The sequence below is a fragment of the Calliphora vicina genome, chromosome 4, assembly GCF_958450345.1.
Source record: "Calliphora vicina chromosome 4, idCalVici1.1, whole genome shotgun sequence".
Lineage (NCBI taxonomy): Eukaryota > Metazoa > Arthropoda > Insecta > Diptera > Calliphoridae > Calliphora > Calliphora vicina.
The window spans coordinates 23,589,196-23,607,793 of NC_088783.1; the positions used below are offsets into that span (position 1 = coordinate 23,589,196).

The 18,598-nt window shown below is 30.9% G+C and overlaps 1 long non-coding RNA gene across 2 annotated transcripts in view; it reads left to right on the forward strand.

The window, feature by feature from the left end:
* The first annotated feature begins 7,327 nt into the window (after positions 1-7,327).
* Positions 7,328-18,598, forward strand: part of LOC135956819 (uncharacterized) — a 128,535-nt gene continuing 117,264 nt past the window's right edge. For both annotated transcript variants that reach the window (XR_010576389.1, XR_010576388.1), the window contains exon 1: positions 7,328-7,572. This is a non-coding gene — a long non-coding RNA (uncharacterized LOC135956819). The remainder of the gene's footprint in view (positions 7,573-18,598) is intronic.

The window sequence follows — 18,598 nt, forward strand, 5'->3', positions numbered from 1 at the left end:
TTTTTGTTGCTTTTTAAGTATGTAATCAGAAATTATCATGTTTCAAAAAATTAAACAAACAACTTCATTTTAATTCTTATTTTAGATCTTCTAATAAGACTTTAAATAGGTCTTCCATGGTAGATGTTCTATAAAACTTTAAAATGCATGACTTTTCATAGGCCGTCCTTTGATGCCTAATTTCTAATGCTTTTTTCTCTTTTAGGCCTTCTCATGTAGCTCTTCCATAAGACTTTGCAGTAGTCCTATCTTTCTAGGCATTCCATATGTCATTCCTCTACAGGCCTTTCATTAGAGCAGTAATAACAGGTTTTTGTACAGGCATAAGACCATATATCAGCGCTACAAATAGCCCTTCCAAAGTAGACCTTCTAATAGCCCTTCCAAAGTAGACCTTCTAATAGCTCTTCCCAATTAGGCCTTCTAGAAGCCCTTTCAAAGTAGGCCTTCTAGTAGCCCTTCCTAAGTAGGCCTTCTCTCAGCCCTCTAACAGCAGCGAGTGTGCAAGGCCTTGGCTCGCAATGACACGCCGTGTAAAATTTAAATGATTTTGCAATGCGGCTAGAAGTCCTTGTGTCTGCAAAAGAAGGCCTTTAGGAAGGCCTCTTTACTGCATCTTTTTCCCGCTGGGTAACAACAACTAAAAAAATTTTGTTGGCAAATTGTTAATAACGAAAAATATTATGGAGCATTTGGAAAACTGAACTACAAATAACAACAATACAGTAGTAGGACTGGAGTAGACATCGTCATCCGCATCATTCCATTTTAAAATACATACAAAGGTTTTAGAGAAGGCTAGCAGCGAATTTACACATATGTATGAGTGTGTGTGTATGTGCATCAATGTAGGTGAACGATGGATAGTCCAATATTATTAATTTTGTTTTTTACCAGTTAGAGCGAGTGAGAATGAGTTGATTTTTATTTTATTTTTGACAGTTTTTTATGTTAAATTTTTTTTTTCGCAAAAAGTTTTTTTTATTGTATATAATGGTGGGCCTATATATATTAAAAATGATTTGAAAATATCGCTTATTATATTGTTGGTGTTGTTGTTTAAATATTGCTGCGTATGTACGTATTATACACAAATTTTATGGTAAAGTGTTCACACACACATAAATGTATATATGTATACATATGATTGCAAATAATGAGATAGAAACTGTACAGTGGGCTAAAAGAGGGCTTAAGGGGAATGCGTATATTATAAATAGTTGTATATTTAAACAATGCCGTTTTCAAATCATGCAATAGACACGATAATGGTAAATCAAAGCTATTATTCATCATTCAATCGTTTTTACAAAATTCAAATGTATCAAGAAATTATCATCATCACCATTTTTGGCTGATATTAAAGCCACCTTAAACGCCATGGAGGACGATTGAAGGAAAAATCCAGGTCTCCAATTTTGAAAATTACCAAATCCTAATCCGATCTTGAATTACAACATTTTATCAAAACTGTCTCTATTAATGTACATAATTTGTGAATGAATGATCAGGTCCGACATCCACGCAAACGTTTTTAAAAACAAAAACACATTCAATAATTTAGCACACTGTGATGCATTTTCGTATGATGGCTGAGCTGAATATTTTGGGGTTGACAAAAAAGCGTTTATGTACAAAAATTTCAAAAAAGAGCACAATGAGGAGGAAATGCAAAAATTTGAGAGTAGGGGCTGTTTTGAAAAAATAACGTTGCACAGTTTTTTTTCTACACATTTCCACACACAAAAAGAAAGCAACACAAAAAAAACATCGAATGCATTTTAGCTCCACACACCAAATGCAACAGCAACAACATGCATACAATGCGTTTGTATGCGTGAAAGTTTGTTTAAAAAAAATATATAAAAAATTGCATAAAAACATATACATACTATATTTTTATATACATGCAGTGTGATGTATAGGCCTACAAAATATACATGAAAAAAATTCCAAACGCAGCAATTGTGCTTAAAAAATTAAATCCTGGATTGAAAAAAAAAGTAAAAAAAAAACAAAACCCAAAAATAATAAAATAAAACTTGAACGTTAGCTACGCACTCACACGCTAACAAAGCAACGAACAAAATTTACCGAACAGGACGAATACACACACGGTCACACACACACACTTTTACTCATACACTCACAGTAGAGACAATCATGGTGATTGTTAAGCTCTCTAACATTGTTGAACTCTTTAACGAGCAACTGTGTAATGCACAAATAACAACAATAACAGCAGCAACAACAGCAGAAGAACACCAACAAAATATGAATTGCAGAGCAAAAACAAAGTTGTATACCCCAGCAATTGGGCAGCAACTAGTGTTTGGGACATTATTACAAGGAATTAAGTCATACTTATATAAGGATATTTCTTACATTTTATTCCCTCTACCAACTCTAGAGTGATGAATGAAAGCAAATAAATGTTTGTCGTATAATACATAGAATTAGGAATCCTTATAAAACAAAATCGTAGGACGATCGGTACATAATGGGTCGTAACTGTTATATATGTATGCCTCCTTATTAGCAAATAAATATCTCTAAATATTTAGTTCAGTTCAACACAACATTTTTTAAGGTCTATACTCATGTAAAGACTGAGTCGGGAAAAACTTAAACACACTATTCCAGCCAAAACTTATACTTGGTCCAACAAATTATAATTTTTAAATCACGTTAGCTTTTAAAAATATGTCAGATATTATCCTTTCTAAATCATTAATTTTTCAGTCAAAGTGGACAGCGAAAGAAGAGTACGTGAACAAATTATTAAACCCTTTCAAAAAAGTTCAATATGGACTTTAAAAACGTAGCAAAAGATCTGAAGGTTCATCGTCACACTGTATCAAACGCCATTAAACAGTATAACTAAGACTTGAACATTGAAATAAAACCTGGATCAGAAAGAAAAAAGGTCTAAAAGTCGAAGAGCACCGAACACTTCTATCAGCAAAGCAGTTCATAAAGTTAAATGCTTTGCTTCTTTTGTGAGCAAAGCCAAAGCTAATGCTGGGTTTAAGTCGTACAAAGTTCAGAAAGTTCCAGATAGCAATGCGGTAAATAACTTAAAAGCAAAAAATCGAGAGAAAAAATTTAAGTCAAATTTTATAAAAAATACACCTGTTGTGTGATGAATAGTGAAACAGACTTTCCACAACTTCCGGGACAAGATTTGTATGTGGCTGATGGACTACGTAATGTTCAAGAACAATACATAACAAAAAAATAACCAAAGTTCCCCAAGTAGTTGTATGTGAGGCAAGCCATTTGAAGTTGTGAGAAAAGAAGCCAATCATTTGTGACAACAGGCACAATAAACTCAGAAATATATAAGGAGTGAGATCGAAAAAATCTTAACATACATAAATGTTTATAAAAAGGAGACCACTAAACTTATAGTTTTGCGTAACTTTAGTGGCAGGATGCCAAATCAATAAAAAATTAAGTGGACAGATTAAAAAGTCTTATGAATGGAAGCATCCTTTTTCCCTTTGTAACAAAATTCTCCAGAACATTTGTTTATATAATTTGACTTCTATTTCCGTGCTCTGTCAGGAACTTTTTGAGTCTTGTATGTCGTTAAACCTGTATTTTTCGTACCAAATAGTCCGAGTACTTTGCTAACCGGGCTGCCTTTCTACCGGATTTGTTGGGAGCTCTTTTGGCTTTAGAATCATCATATCGACCATTCCTTCTACCTGAATCAAGTTTTCTATCAACGAACAAGTTCTCCCGATACTGTATAATAACATTGGAAACAGTTTGACGGCAGACCTTTGATTTTTTGGCCAACTTTTTGTAGGACCAAGTAGGGTTTTGTTGAAAATATTTAATAATTTTAGTACGCACTTTTTTCTAGTTACCCATTTTAATTGAGGGGTGTATCAAAAACCGGCTTCGCTCAGAAAAGATTCTTTTAAAAAAAATTAAAATCGGCTTTCTGAAATATTATACCTTTCTGCAATGAAAGAAAACTTTTCTGAGCTAAGCCAGATTTTTATACTCCATAGAGGAGAAAACCTTAGCGCCAGGCCGAAGGCCGATAATGCAAAAAAATTTTCAGAGCCAGTTTTTGATACACCCCAGAGGAGAAAATCTTAACGCTACGCCATAGGCCCGCAATGCAAAAAATGTTTTGTAAGCGAAGAATTATTTCACTTTTGTAGTTGCTTCGGATATTTCGCCGTTTTGGGACGAATATTTTTAAAATTATGAAAACGCCGATTATTGGGAGTAATTTCATTTTACCCTTTGGTAGTTATTTCATTTTTCATGTTTGGGAATTATTTCATTTTTGATGGGAGTTATTTCATTTGGGAGTTATTTCACGGTACTTTGTTTTAGTGTTCTAAATAAGTTGATATTCCGCAAATTCTTAAAGATTTTATAGTTGCTTCCGTTCTGCTTTTGCAAAGTAGAACCCAACAAAAATGAAATAACTCCCAATACAGTGAAATAACTTCTAATTCCCAAAATAAAATGAAATAAAACCCAACAAAAATGTCATTGGGAGTTGTTTCATTATGCAATATTTCATAATGCAATAACTCCCAACAAAAAATTATGAAATAACTATGCGTTAGGAGTTGTTTCATAATGAAATAAGTCCCAAGTTGTATGAAAAATTTGTTGGGTGTTATTTAATTTTTTCGTGAGGAGTTATTTCATTTGGGAGTTATTTCACGGTACCCTAAAACAAAGCTATGCTAATTTTATTATATAAACTCTTAACTATTCGTTTGTCGGTTGTAGGCACGAAATATTTTCTGTTGATCAGGAATATTTAGTATTGAAAATTGTCAATTTCGGTCCAACCAAATAATTACTGACGAAAGCTCCATCCAACGATCCATCTATCTGTTAAATGCACAATATGACCTAGAGCGAAGGAACTATGGGGATGAACTTTCCCCCAAAAATTCTATGTTGGTCAGAAATGTTTTGTATTGAAAATAATTAAAACAGGATAACTTATGTGTCCAAAAACAATGAGAATAGTAAAAAAACTAAACTGTTTTGGATTAAAATATGTGAAGTATTTTTATATTGATCAAGTAAGTTCAAGTAAGTTCCAATTAATATTGATATTTTCTAATAACACCAAGCAAAAGTAGAGACCATTCACAATAACACTGACTACTCAGTTTTTCTTGACCGGTTAAGATATCCTCTTCAATGGACTTTAAAATTTCCAAGGATAAATAATTTTCAAAAAATGAATACATAAATCTCAACATAGGTAGTACAAAAATCTAAGAAGATCAGAGGAATATGGAATATTCGGCAAAAATATTTGTAATATTTTGTAAGAGAAACACAAATAAATATTAAAGAACTGAGTGAATTCAACTTCTAACATTTTTTAATATTTTGTCCATGCACATGGTAAAATTACAAATCGTACTATTCCGAAACAAAAATTATCACAGTGATTAGTCTTATTGAGGAAAATTAATAGTTTAATGCAACTTTATAAAAGTTGCATGCTACTTAACAAGCATCGAAAATAAATTCTTTACCACCTCTGAGTGCAATGAATATTTTACACATTGATTTTATAAATGCATTTTTTGGTGATTTTTATTTTTGTTTTTTTAAACAGAATTTTTTTTCTTTTATTCCGAAATAATGCATATGTAGGGGCATGATGGGACATGCAACACACAAGGAATATGCACAAAAAACGGCAGAGTTTTAGCTCAAACTCTGTTGAAAATTTTGAAAAAAAAAATCGAAAAAAATAATATTGAACAGAAGCCAGCTGCAAACATCATCACCAGAGTTAAGAATTATAGAAAAAATGAACAGAAATAATAATGAAAATAAAATGCAAAAAAAAAATCAGTTTACCCGTCGCACGTCTCTGTCATGGACAAACATCAGGAGATGCAATCAAAACTACTCTGGTGTTTGTGTTTTAATGAATGCGTAACTTAAGGGCCAGTTATCAAAAAAAAGAGAGAGAGAGAAAGAGCAAAAAGAGCATGGCAAACGAGGTTTTAGAGAGGTTAATATTGGGCGAAAAGGGTTTTTATACTCAAATCAGTTGCCGGATTATGCTTTTTATGATTTTTTTTGGTTTTAAGTTCAATTTTTGTATGTTGTTTCAACAACAAACCCCTTTCTTTGACTCTAACATTTTGAAAATAATGAATAATTTAACATATGAGCAGAATATTTTTTTTTTGTGAACAAATATATTTGAGCATAAATAGTGGAAAGGAAAAAAGTTGCAAAAATTCTCCTCCTGTTCGATATTAGTTTATGTGTGATATAATTTGTGCAATAAAAAAAAGCTCAAATTTAAACGTGTACATTGCCTGTCTCGTTAGTGGACATACAAACAAAGTGGTGAAATTTAAAAAAAAAAAAAATATACTCACACACACAAAATCCCTCCAAATATTTTGAAATAAAGGTAAAAAGAAGGAGAAATGCCAAAATAAAAACTAAAAAAAGAATGATCAAAATAAAATAAAACAAACTCTGTGTTTTTTTTTATTTTCTGGACACACACACTTAATGTGCAACATCATATCACTTTGACAATACAACAACCACAAGGCAGCAGCAACAACAAAAGCAACAGCAGCAACATTATTTTAATAAAACTCCGGCCACGGTTAACCTCGGCTTTGACGCTCCCCTCTTTTCAACAAAATTTGAGACCAAAATCGTAGCTGCTCAGTTTAGCAATTTATATATTTTATCCATTTTTTATATATTTTTGGCAGAGCACCTCACGCAACTACTACTACTACCACAACTACACGGATATACTCACACAGATACACAACAGCGGTGCATAAATGTGCATGTGTAGAAAAACGACAACCAGGAATATGAACAGCAACAACAAAACACGGTTTGTAACTTTTGCCGAAATTATTTTTGGAATAGTTCAGATCCGTTTAGATGAACATCAGTAAGCCTACGGTTTGGTTGTGTTTTTAATATCACACAGCAAACTTTCCGAAATTCACAATTTTAACAATAGAAAAATTAATATCCACAACAACAAAATAACTGCAAAAATATTTTACTACAGAAAAAAAAATTAATACAATAACAAAATAATCTTATACAAAAATATTCCAAAACAATAATGGTTTTTGAAATAGAGAGATATAAAATACATAGATACATATTTGAAAAGTGACTTCAAAAAGTGTAAGTTTTAAACAAAAATAGAAAAACTAAAACTAAATTCTGAATTTAAAAAAAAAATCAAAATAATTTTTAACAAAAAAATTTACAATAAAAACCAATCAAAATAAAATAAAAAATACAAGCAAAGGATTAATTTTAAAACTAAAAACTTAATTAGCTATAGTTTCAAAACTATAAATTTTGAAGAAAAAAATCTACACAAAATGCAAGTTCTAAAAAAACAACTAAAAACTTATATTGTATAAAATATCTAATATGAATAGTAAATCTGAAGTAGTGCAATTTTTGGATTAAAAAGAAATTTGAAAATAAATGGAAAAAGTTTTGAAAATTTTGCGATAAGGAAAAAATAACAATTTGGAAAATATTCACATCAATCAAACTTCAATGGTAAGTCAATCAAGTATTTCAATTTTACAAGAAATAAATAAATATTTATTAGAAAAAACTATTTAAGAATATTGCCGAAAACCATGAAACATATTTATTTATATGAAAATTTTCATTAGGTAGAATAGTTTTATATTATCTAACTAAAATTTAGCTAAAGACTTCTAAATACATGTTATGCAGTTTAAACAGTTGATATCTATTTTGAAAATTACCACCATAACGACATAAATTGTCATAGATGCCAAATTATGTTCATAGAAAGCAGCGCTAAAGCAAATAAGTAGTTTTGTCTAAAAATATTTGAGAATAGACTTGTGCTCTCCATTAGTTAGTTTCTCTAAAAAATGTTTGTCTTCATAACAAACAAAATGTATTCTGAATTTAATATTAATTTGGTCTAAAAATATTAATGTTAGTCCATATGCGTTTTTTTTTAATAAAAAGACAAATAGAAATTATTGACTCAAATCATAAATATTCTGTAATACAAATATTGATTCATCATAATCCCAAAACTTTTCAGATTTTTTTTCCGAAATTATTTTTTTTATTAAATTATTATATGCTCACCACCATTTGGTTAATGTTATGTTTTCGATTATTAACAAATCTCAGTTTTAAATTTAACTAGTAAAGTACTAGTCCGAACAATGTGTTGTATATATTTTGAACCAAAACTATTTTCCGGTTAAATATGTTTGTTTATTTTTGGGTACATAAGTTACACAGAGAAAACAGATTCGTGATAGCAACCGAATTAATTGCCAATCGAATGATTCGGTTGCACACATAGCATATTTCAGTTCTAACAACAGAAAGTCAGTTGATAAAGAAGAATTTCAGTTGAGGCAACCAAACTTTAGTTACCCATTCCAAAATATTGTAGCCACAACTGTAAAATTCGGTCACTAAGATGGAAACATTCGATTAGCAACAAATTCGGTTGCTATCACGAATCTGTTTTCTCTGTGTAGCTATTTGCAATAACTCTATGTTCTAAATTTTTGTTGTTTCGATTTTGGCCATTTTCAATACCAAACATTTCTTACAAATATTTTGTTAAGAAGTAGAGGGAAGAACCTACCTTTACTCCGTATCGAATCTTCAATGGACTGGACAGACAGTCCAAACATACTAAACATGTCTTTTAAATATTTGTGGAAGTAGTAGATGGAAGAGCCAACCTCTTCTCCATATCGACTCTTCAATGGACTGGACAGACAGATGAACGGATATAGCTAGATCGTCTTAGAATTGTATAAAGACCAAGAATATATACGTTTGTGGGTGTTACAATCAGTATACTCCCATGTTTTTGGTGTTGGGTATAAAAATCCTATAAAACATTAATTTCAAGCTACTGCTTTCTATGTATAAGTATCTCCATTTTATTATTACTTAAATCGTTAGCATGACACTGTGCTTCCACACCAAAATCTAGGTGGACAAAATTATAAAAATCGGTATCTTCAGAATTTGGAAAAACTAATTTTTTTGGGAAGCTGACAATCTGCAATATCCAATACAAATGGGTTTTTCAATTGGACATTTCGGTTTCTCGACAGAAGCGCCTGAAGTTCAACAAATTTTGAATCATATTTTCGTTAATTTGTTTATATTTTACTGCTTTACTAAATTACATATATCTCAATTGTTTTACCGTATAGAAATTCATACTTCAAAACATAGATAAACGTTGATATACACTTTTATTAAATGTATATCTTATATTTATGGGCCTCTCCATTTTCCTGTTATCTCAAATATACTGATATTTTTTTTTCTAAGAATATTATATAGCTTGCCATAAAAAAGACCGTCGAAGCCCATCCAATGACTATATACATCATTTAAAGAAACTTTTGGGGAACGTGTTTGTAAACAAATTGTAGCCGCAAGCACCCGCCAAAATACTTTTTTTTTAATTTTTATGGAATGAAATTTTTAGAAATATATTTTTTTGCTTAAATATAGCAAATACAGATCTTTTTAAAAATTTTGTTTCAGAAAACTCATGAAAACGTATTTTTTATTTTTTTTTATTAATGATTTTTATATAACTAGACCCTACTGTAACTTGAAAAAAATTTTATATTGATCTTTTAAACATTTTTTTGGAATCGGAGATACCAATTCTATAAAAAAAGAGCGCCAAATAATTTTGTCCACCTATATTTTGATTTGGAACCACAGTGCATGGTCCCTTTTCACAAATTTTACCGGAGACACTTACGCTTACACTTATCGCACTTACGACTTATAACTGCCTTTTTGGATCAGGACATTTGCTTATAATTTTATTTCATTATTTTTATAATTTTAACTCTGTTATATGATTTAAAATCTCTATTCTACCAATAAAAAAACCGATCATATAAACAAGTTAACGTTGTTATACTTAATTCCATTTGACTGACTTAACAATTTTAGAATCTTGACAAAAATATGGACTTAGCACTTTGAGAAAAATCTAAATCATTTAAACAAACTGTATATTTTTACTAATACTAACGTTTTATATTAAAACCACAAAAAAAATTTTGTACAAGAAAGTCAAAACTCCAAAAATTTAGTTTCGAGTCTTTCCATCCATTTCAATAATCTTTAAATCACTTTTATCTAAATCGCGAATTTGGAAAAATAAATAATTGTTATATACGAAAAAGAAAGATTTGATTTGATTTTTAGACTATTTTCGCAGTAGTGGTATGATATCAGATACAAAAACACTAACTAATTTAAGAAAAATTTGAAATCAAAAGAAAGATTATATGAAACTTATCTAATAAATGACTAATTATGGACCGACCATCATCTTAATGATTAATATTCTTTAAGACGAACCAATATTTTTAACCGTTACAAACATCGTAGTATATTTGTTTCTTTTAACTCCTACAAGGATCATAGGGCCGTGGTGTAGGTGATCCTCAGAATGGTGTAAGTAGAAACAATCTCTAATCAGAACATGCTACGTGTATAGTACACAAAGAAAACAGATTCGTGATAGCAACCGAATTTGTTGCTATTCCAATGTTCCACCTTAGTAACCGAATTTTACAGTAGTGGATACAAAACTTTAGAAGAGGTAACAAAAGTCTTCTTTAGCAACTGACCTTCTGTTAATGGAACCGAAAAATTCTATGCTTGCAACCGAATCATTCGATTGGCAACAAATTCGGTTGCTATTGCGAATCTGTTTTCTCTGTGTAGAACTACCCAGTACAAAATGTGAACCATAAACTACGATTGAGGAATAAAATACGCTTTTTAGTTGCAATAGTGTAAGGTGCCTTATAAATAAGTTATAATTAAATAAAATCGGAAGCAAAATATTCAATGAAATACCTATAGGCAAATCCCTGTATAACGAACGATATGATATCAGTCCCATTTTATAAATTGAAAAGCTGTTAATGAAGATAACTGAGCCAACGAGTGGCGTTTATTTGCCTTTCCAAGAAGAAAATATTGGGTATTACAATATATGACGTATATTGCGGATTTGGTTTTGTTTTTAATAACTAAAGCACAGCCATTGCTCACCAACGCTTATGGTGAATGCGTTTCATCGGTTTCAATGTGCGAGAGATTTTTTGTGCGGTTCAGAAGTGGTGATTTTTATACGGAAGACCAATATCGCCCAAGGCAGCAAAAAAAAATATAAAGACCAAGAATTGGAGACACTACTCCATGAAGATTGTTGTAAAACTCAACAAGAGCTTGAAAATTCATTGGGAGCTACTCAAGCAGCAATTTCAAAACATATACGTGCACGTTTGCTTATGGTGAATGTGTTCCATCCTTTTCAACGTGCGTAAGATGATTTCTGCGGTTCAGAAGGGGTGATTTTAACACGGAAGATAAAGATCGTCCAGGCCAGTAATAGACGTTGGAAGACCAAGAAATGGAGGCATTACTCCATGAAGACAGTTGTCATACTCAACAGAAGTTTGAAAAATCATTCGGAGCTACTCAAGCAGCAATCAAAATATTTGCAAGATGTAGGATTCATCCAAAAGCAGAGAAATTAAGTACTATTTGAAGCCGAGAGACTTTGAAACATGATTTTGCATGTGCGGAATGATTTTTAAACGCTATAGAAATGACTTTTTGAAGAAAATGGATCCATTACAATAACCCGAAGCATAAGAGATCGTATATAAAGCCCGACCAACCAGCCGACTCGAAATGTCCATGACCATCACAGCGAACCGAACTCCCGATCGCCACTGATTTGTTTGAAGCGAGCATTGGTCAAAAACGAAAAAACATGCGGCCAGGCATGAAACCGTAATATACAACGCTCAGCCACATGTTGCAATACCCTTTTAAAAAGTATTTAGCATGATTTGGTTGAGAAGTTTTGCCTCACCCGCATTATAGTCCAGACCGTGCCCCGTCCGACTAATATCTGTTTCGATCGATGCAAAACGCTCTTTCTGGGATAAGCTTCACTTTGTAACAGAGTATCCGATATTGGCTTGATTCGTTCTTGGCTCGGAATCCATGTGTTGCCAGCAAAGGCAGAGCTAACAATGGCCAATACTTTGAATAAATTTATATTGTACAAATGTAAAATAAAAAGCTAAACATTTGAAAAAATCCCGCATTTTTAAGTCATACACCCAATAGTATTTTTGAAACTATTTATATTGCATCGTACTGTTAAGTAATTTATAATGGTTTCTTAAAATAAAATTAGCAACCCTCGCATTTGGTTATCAGTTTAAAATTAAGATCCTTGAATTGAATAATTGCTCTCAAAGCAAACCCCATAAAAAACATAAAATAATATAAGTTATATGTATTAATTTTAGTACCTTAAGTATTTTAAAAAATTAATTGAATTAATTAATAATGAAATACAAATTATGATGTACTTAAATTCCTTTTATTCATTTCTAATTTTAAAAAAACTTCAGAATATGTACACGAACATGTAATATGGTAATAAAACTCTAGGTACTTAAAACTTATTTATAAAATATTTTATATACTGATTTTTAATTTTTTAAAAACTTTTACACAAACCAATAGAAATTGATTAATAATCAAATAAAAAGCAAAACAAAAACAAAACATTGTACAGTGTTTTAGGCTTTACATAATACTAACTACTAACTACTCGAAAAAAGTTTAACTTTATTTAAATAAAATACATTACATATCATACATGGATTTAAATATTTCAAATAAAATCTATTAACAAAATGAAGCAGCATTAATTTAGATGGTTGGTAATTAAACTTTAAATAAAAATAAAATATGTATGTACAAGTAAAACAATTTCAAATAGCCGCTGCTGGAAATATGCAGAAATCATAGAAAAACCATAGAGTTTGAGAATCATTTAACAAATTGCGTTTTATAACAACTCGTGTAACTAAAATATTGAATGAATGAATAAATGAGTTGCAAGTTAAAGTAGTAAATGTTGTATACTAAGTACGGTAATATTAGTAATTAGCGTTAGTATGAGTGGCAGCAGTATGTAGATTCTAGTTGTGATATCATGTTTATGTTTTAACTACTGTTGGCCATATTAAGAGTGTTTTGGTTTACCAGCATTATTAGTAGCAAAGCAGAAAAAGTTTAAAATTTATTTAACACAGTGAGAAATATGAATATATTTCAAAAAGTTTCATAATTTTCAATATAAAATGTAGAAAATTCGTTAAAATTTATGAAAGATTAGGAAATTTTCACATTTAATTTTCAGTAAGTAAAGATATGATATTTTTTAAAATATTCTTAAGCCAGTAATTCGATCAGCAATCCTCTAATTATTGAAATAACTAAAATCGCAAGGGTAGTCCAATTTAAATATGTAGTTTACATATTTTCCATGTGAACAACAACTTATCACATGTTACCGAACAGGTACAGCAGCTAGTATTCTTTATGAGAGAGCCCAACGAAAAATAACATCACAAAATATTTTAGCATAGCAAGACAAGACGACATGCTGTGTCTTGTGCAGGCATTTAATATCTATAAATCATCATCGATTAAATCTTAAAACCAATGATCGTCATAAAGTAAACACTGGTATGGATTATATTAACATGTTATGCTTTATTGTCTCTATTATATCGATTGTGAATTTTGTTTCTTATTTGATCATTTTTATGAGTTTCGTTGACATTTACTTTTTCATCGATCAGTTCCGATCTTACACAGAGAAAACAGATTCGTGATAGCAACCGAATTTGTTGCAAATCGAATGATTCTATCTTAGTGACCGAATTTTACAGTTGTAGCTATACAATTTTGAAAGGGACAACTAAAGTTTGGTTGCCTCAACCGAAATTCTTCTTTATGAACTGACTTCTGTTGATAGAACTGAAAAATTCTATGTGGGTAACAGAATCATTCGATTGGCAACAAATTCGGTTGCTATCACGAATCTGTTTTCTCTGTGTAGTAAAAAATGGAAAAGTTACAAAATTTTATTTTCCAAGTGTATGATGGAAAAACAACTTAACACAAAAAACATAGCAAACCTTAATTAATTGTTAAAAATAATTGTGTAGCATATAAAATAATTTGTTAATTTTACTTTATAAATAAATAACGAATTACAATTACCATTTCAATTGAGAGTTACACTTGCAAATTAATTTCAGCAGGGCAAATTTTTCTGTACAAACATGAATTTTAAAGTCAAGAAACAATTCAATCGTTGGATCTTGGAATACTGAATAAAATTTATTAGGTGTATGCCTTCAAAATGCGGAACTTATAATAGATGGCGTATCTTTTGAAAGCGGGTTTTATTCTTAATAACTTGTATGTCATTTTTAAGGGTACATAAATGACAGATACATATGTACCCTTCAAATTCTCACTTACACGCAGAGAAAAAATATAGTTGAGCATGTTTACTGTAACCGTTTCAAAATTTGTACAAGTTTTTTAATAATATTATAGTCACAGCCACAATTTATATGATTGAGGTAACCATAATATGCTTAATTTGGGATTCACATGATTTTTTCAATCCTATATATTGTTACAGCAAACAAGTATATGTTTGTGACAACCATTTTTATGATGAAGGACTTACCATATTATGTTGCTCTAGGCCTATGGATATCAAATTCTGAGAAAATCATATTATGATTCATCATAAGTATGGTTGTTTCTGCGTGTAGTTATTAGATATTATCGAGTAAACAACAAAGTATGTTTTCGCTTTGAAAATTTCGAATTGTGTACCAACAAAGTATCATATGCGGGAGATTTTGCTTTACTTCTTTAATTTGAAAATAAAAGTGCTGCCAAAACTCACTGATTGCTCACCAAAGCATATGGTGCATATGATCCATCAGTTTCAACGGGCGGGAGATTGTTTGTCCGATTCAGAAGTGGTGATTTTGACGAAGATCGCCCAGGCCACTCAAAAAAGGTTGAAGACTAAGAATTGGAGGCATTACTCTATGAAGATTGTTGCCAAACTCAACAAGAGCTTGCAAAATCATTCAGAGCTACTCAAGCAGCAATTTAAAATTATTTGCGAGCAGCAGAATTTATCCAAAAGCTAGGAAATTGGGTACCATACGAATTGAAGCCGAGAGACATTGAATGATGATTTGGCATGTCCGAAATTATGCTTGAAAGTTATAAAATAATATCGTTTTGCAGCGATGAAAAATGGATCCATTACGATAATTCGAAGCGTAAGATATCGTATGTGCAGCCGGGTTAAACAGCCCAGTCTATGGCGCTAAGGAAATTCTCTATGTTTGGTGGGATCAAAAGTATCCTATCTATTATGAACTGCTGAAATCTAACAAGACCATCACAGGGAAGTTGTACCGAATGCCACCGATTCGGTTTATGCGAGAATTAGCCGAAAAAATCGGCCATATGTTGCAATACCTGTTAAAAAGTATTTAGAATGAAGTGGTAGGTCAGTATTGCCTCACCCGCTTTAGAGTTCAGACTGTGCCCCGTCCGACTACTACTCAGAGAAAACAGATTTGTAATAGCAACCGAATTTGTTGCCAATCGAATGATTCTACCTATGTGACCAAATTCTTCAGTTTTGTTCAAAGGGTTAACAAAAGTTTTGGTTGCTTCAACCGAAATTCTTCTTTATCAACTGACTTTCTTTTGATAGAACCGAAAAATTCTATGTGTGCAACCGAATCATTCGATTGGCAACAAATTCGGTTGCTATTACGAATCTGTTTTCTCTGTGTATTTGTTTCGATCGAAGCAGAACATTCTCTCTGGGATACGCTTCACTTTTGAACAGAGTATCCGATATTGGCTTGATTCGTTCATGACCTTAAAATAGGAGCAGTACTTTTAGCTCGGAATGCGAAAAGGTCATAACTAACAATGGACAATACATACTTTGAATAAATTTATATTGTACAAATGTTTCAAAATAAAATCTAAAAACTTAAAAAAATCCCGCATTTTTAAGTTTAAAATTGATTTCTTCCAGAAATAAAAATGTTTGTATGTTTTTTTGTTATATAAAATATTCAAGAAAAATACATGTGGGCAAAGGTACACCTTTGAAGCACAAAAATAAAGAAATCTGAACAATTTTCTTTTACTATTTTTCTATAGCGAAAGATAAGTTTTGTGGATTAGTTGTATATATTAGCAATAAACATGGTATCTCTAAGGCAGAAATGCGCAGCCCATAGCACAATTGTGCAGAATCAAATCACACGTATTCTTATGCTCTTACATTTTAGTAGTCATTGTCCACTCAACGAGACAACTACAAATGCGCATGAGCACTGGTGTATGACTTTTTCTTTATTTTTTCAGTTTTTGTATTTGTGTGCACTGAACAAAATATATGTTGAATATGGTTGGTAAAAAATATTTTATGATTAAAAATGCATTTGATAGCATGCAATGCCTCTTTTGTCATAAAACATTTAAAACAATGAGGGAAAATGTTTTAAAAAGGCATTTTGATACCTTTCATAGTAGAACTATGAAAAAAATTAATGAAAATGAAAAACAAATTGTTTTTCAAGAAAAAAAACAAAATATGTTAAAGAAAATTGAAGAATGGTTGGCAGATGAAGAAATTAATGATAAGACTGAAAATAAAAAACTAAAGCGGAATATATCTAGCCTTATAAGTTTAAATATAATTAGACAAGGTAGACCGTTCACTGATGGCGTATTTATTAAAAATATAATACTGCACGTTATGCAAAAATTAAATTATAATGTTAGAATTATAGAAAATCTTCCCTTGTCTCGTGACACTGTTGCCCGTCGTAGCCTTCAATTAGGAGCATACGTAGAGTCTGTCATCAAAGAAATGCTAAACAACTGTAAATTTTTTTCTTTTTCATTAGATGAAAGCACTGACATCAACGATCTTTGTCAGCTCGTTATTTGTATTCGTTGCGTAGATAAAAATTATAATGTCTTCGAAACAATGTTTTCACTCGAAACCTTTCGCTCAAACGTAACAGGCAAATTATTATTCGATGTTGTTAATGAAAAACTTTTAACTGTTGTAGACTCCAAAAAATTAGCTGGCGTGTGTACGGATGGCGCAAACGTCATGTGTGGAAAATATGAAGGTCTGATAGGTCAAATGAAAAGCCATGGTCTTAAATTTAATAGTTTCCATTGCATTATTCATCAGGTAGCGCTAACATCGAAATTTTTAACAGATCACCCTGCCATGAAAATTGCCGAGCGAATAATTAATAAAATTCGTGGCGGCCATCATTCACTTACGCATAGAAAGTTTGTAAGTTTTTTAAAGAATAGCGGCGCTGTTCATAATGATCTGAAAATGTTTACAGAAGTAAGATGGCTAAGCCGCGGTGAGTGTCTAAACAGGCTCTTTAATCTAAGGAATGAAGTGATGGAGTTTTTAGAAATAGAAAAAATGGAAGAATGTGAGTTTCTAAAAGATAGAAAATTTATTTTAGATCTCGCATTTTTAGCAGATATTACTGGCCTTTTAAATAAATTAAATTTAGAACTTCAAGGAAAAGAAAAAAGGCTAAATGATTTATACAAAACACTTCTCAACTTTAAAACTAAATTATTTTTAATAGGGCCTGAAATTCAGATGGAAGATTTTTCAAATTTTCCAAAAACTTCAATAGTTTATGTCAAAGAAAATTATGTGAAAATAGATGAGTATATTTCAATTATTGATGAATTTTTTTTTAAAATGCATGATCGATTTAAAGATTTTGAAATTGTACAGCCATTGCTGGATATTTTCGAAAACCCTTTTAAGTGCGATATTTTGAAATACGAGTTTGAGGTTCAAGCTGAATTAATAATACTTCGAAGTGAAATGAAAAGTCCAATCGAAATGGAAGCCTTAAAGTTTTGGAAAAGCTTAGATGACTCGGAATATCCTCAGTTAAAAAAAATTTCTTACAAATGTTTGTCATTTTTTCCATCCACTTATCTGTGCGAAAAAATTTTTTCTGACCTTAAATTTCTTTGCTCAAAACAACGCAACAAAATAAATTCGGCTCACTTGAAAAGTATTATGCTCATACGTAATTGCAACAATAGCATTAAAATAGAAAATTCTATCGAAGAGCATTGACCGTGACAATTATTATATTTCACTTCGAAGTATTATTAATTCTGCATGAACTTCGGACTCATATTTCAAAATATCGCACTTAAAAGAGTTTTCGAAAATATCCAGCAATGGCTGTACAATTTCAAAATCTTCTTCAATAATTGAAATAACTATACTCATCTATTTATATTTGACATAAACTACTGAATTTTTTGGTAAATTTTAAAATCTATTAAAAATAATTTAGTTTTAAAGTTGAGAAGTTTTGTATAAAACATTTAAGCTTTTTTTCTTTTCATTGAAGTTCTATGTTTAATTTATTAAAAGGCCGGCAATATCTGCTAAAAATGTGAGATATAAAATAAATGTTCTTTCTATCTTTTAGAAACTCACATTCTTCCATTTTTTCTATTTCTAAAAACTCCATCACTTCATTCCCGTTTAGACACTCACCACGCTTAGCCATTTTACTTCTGTAAA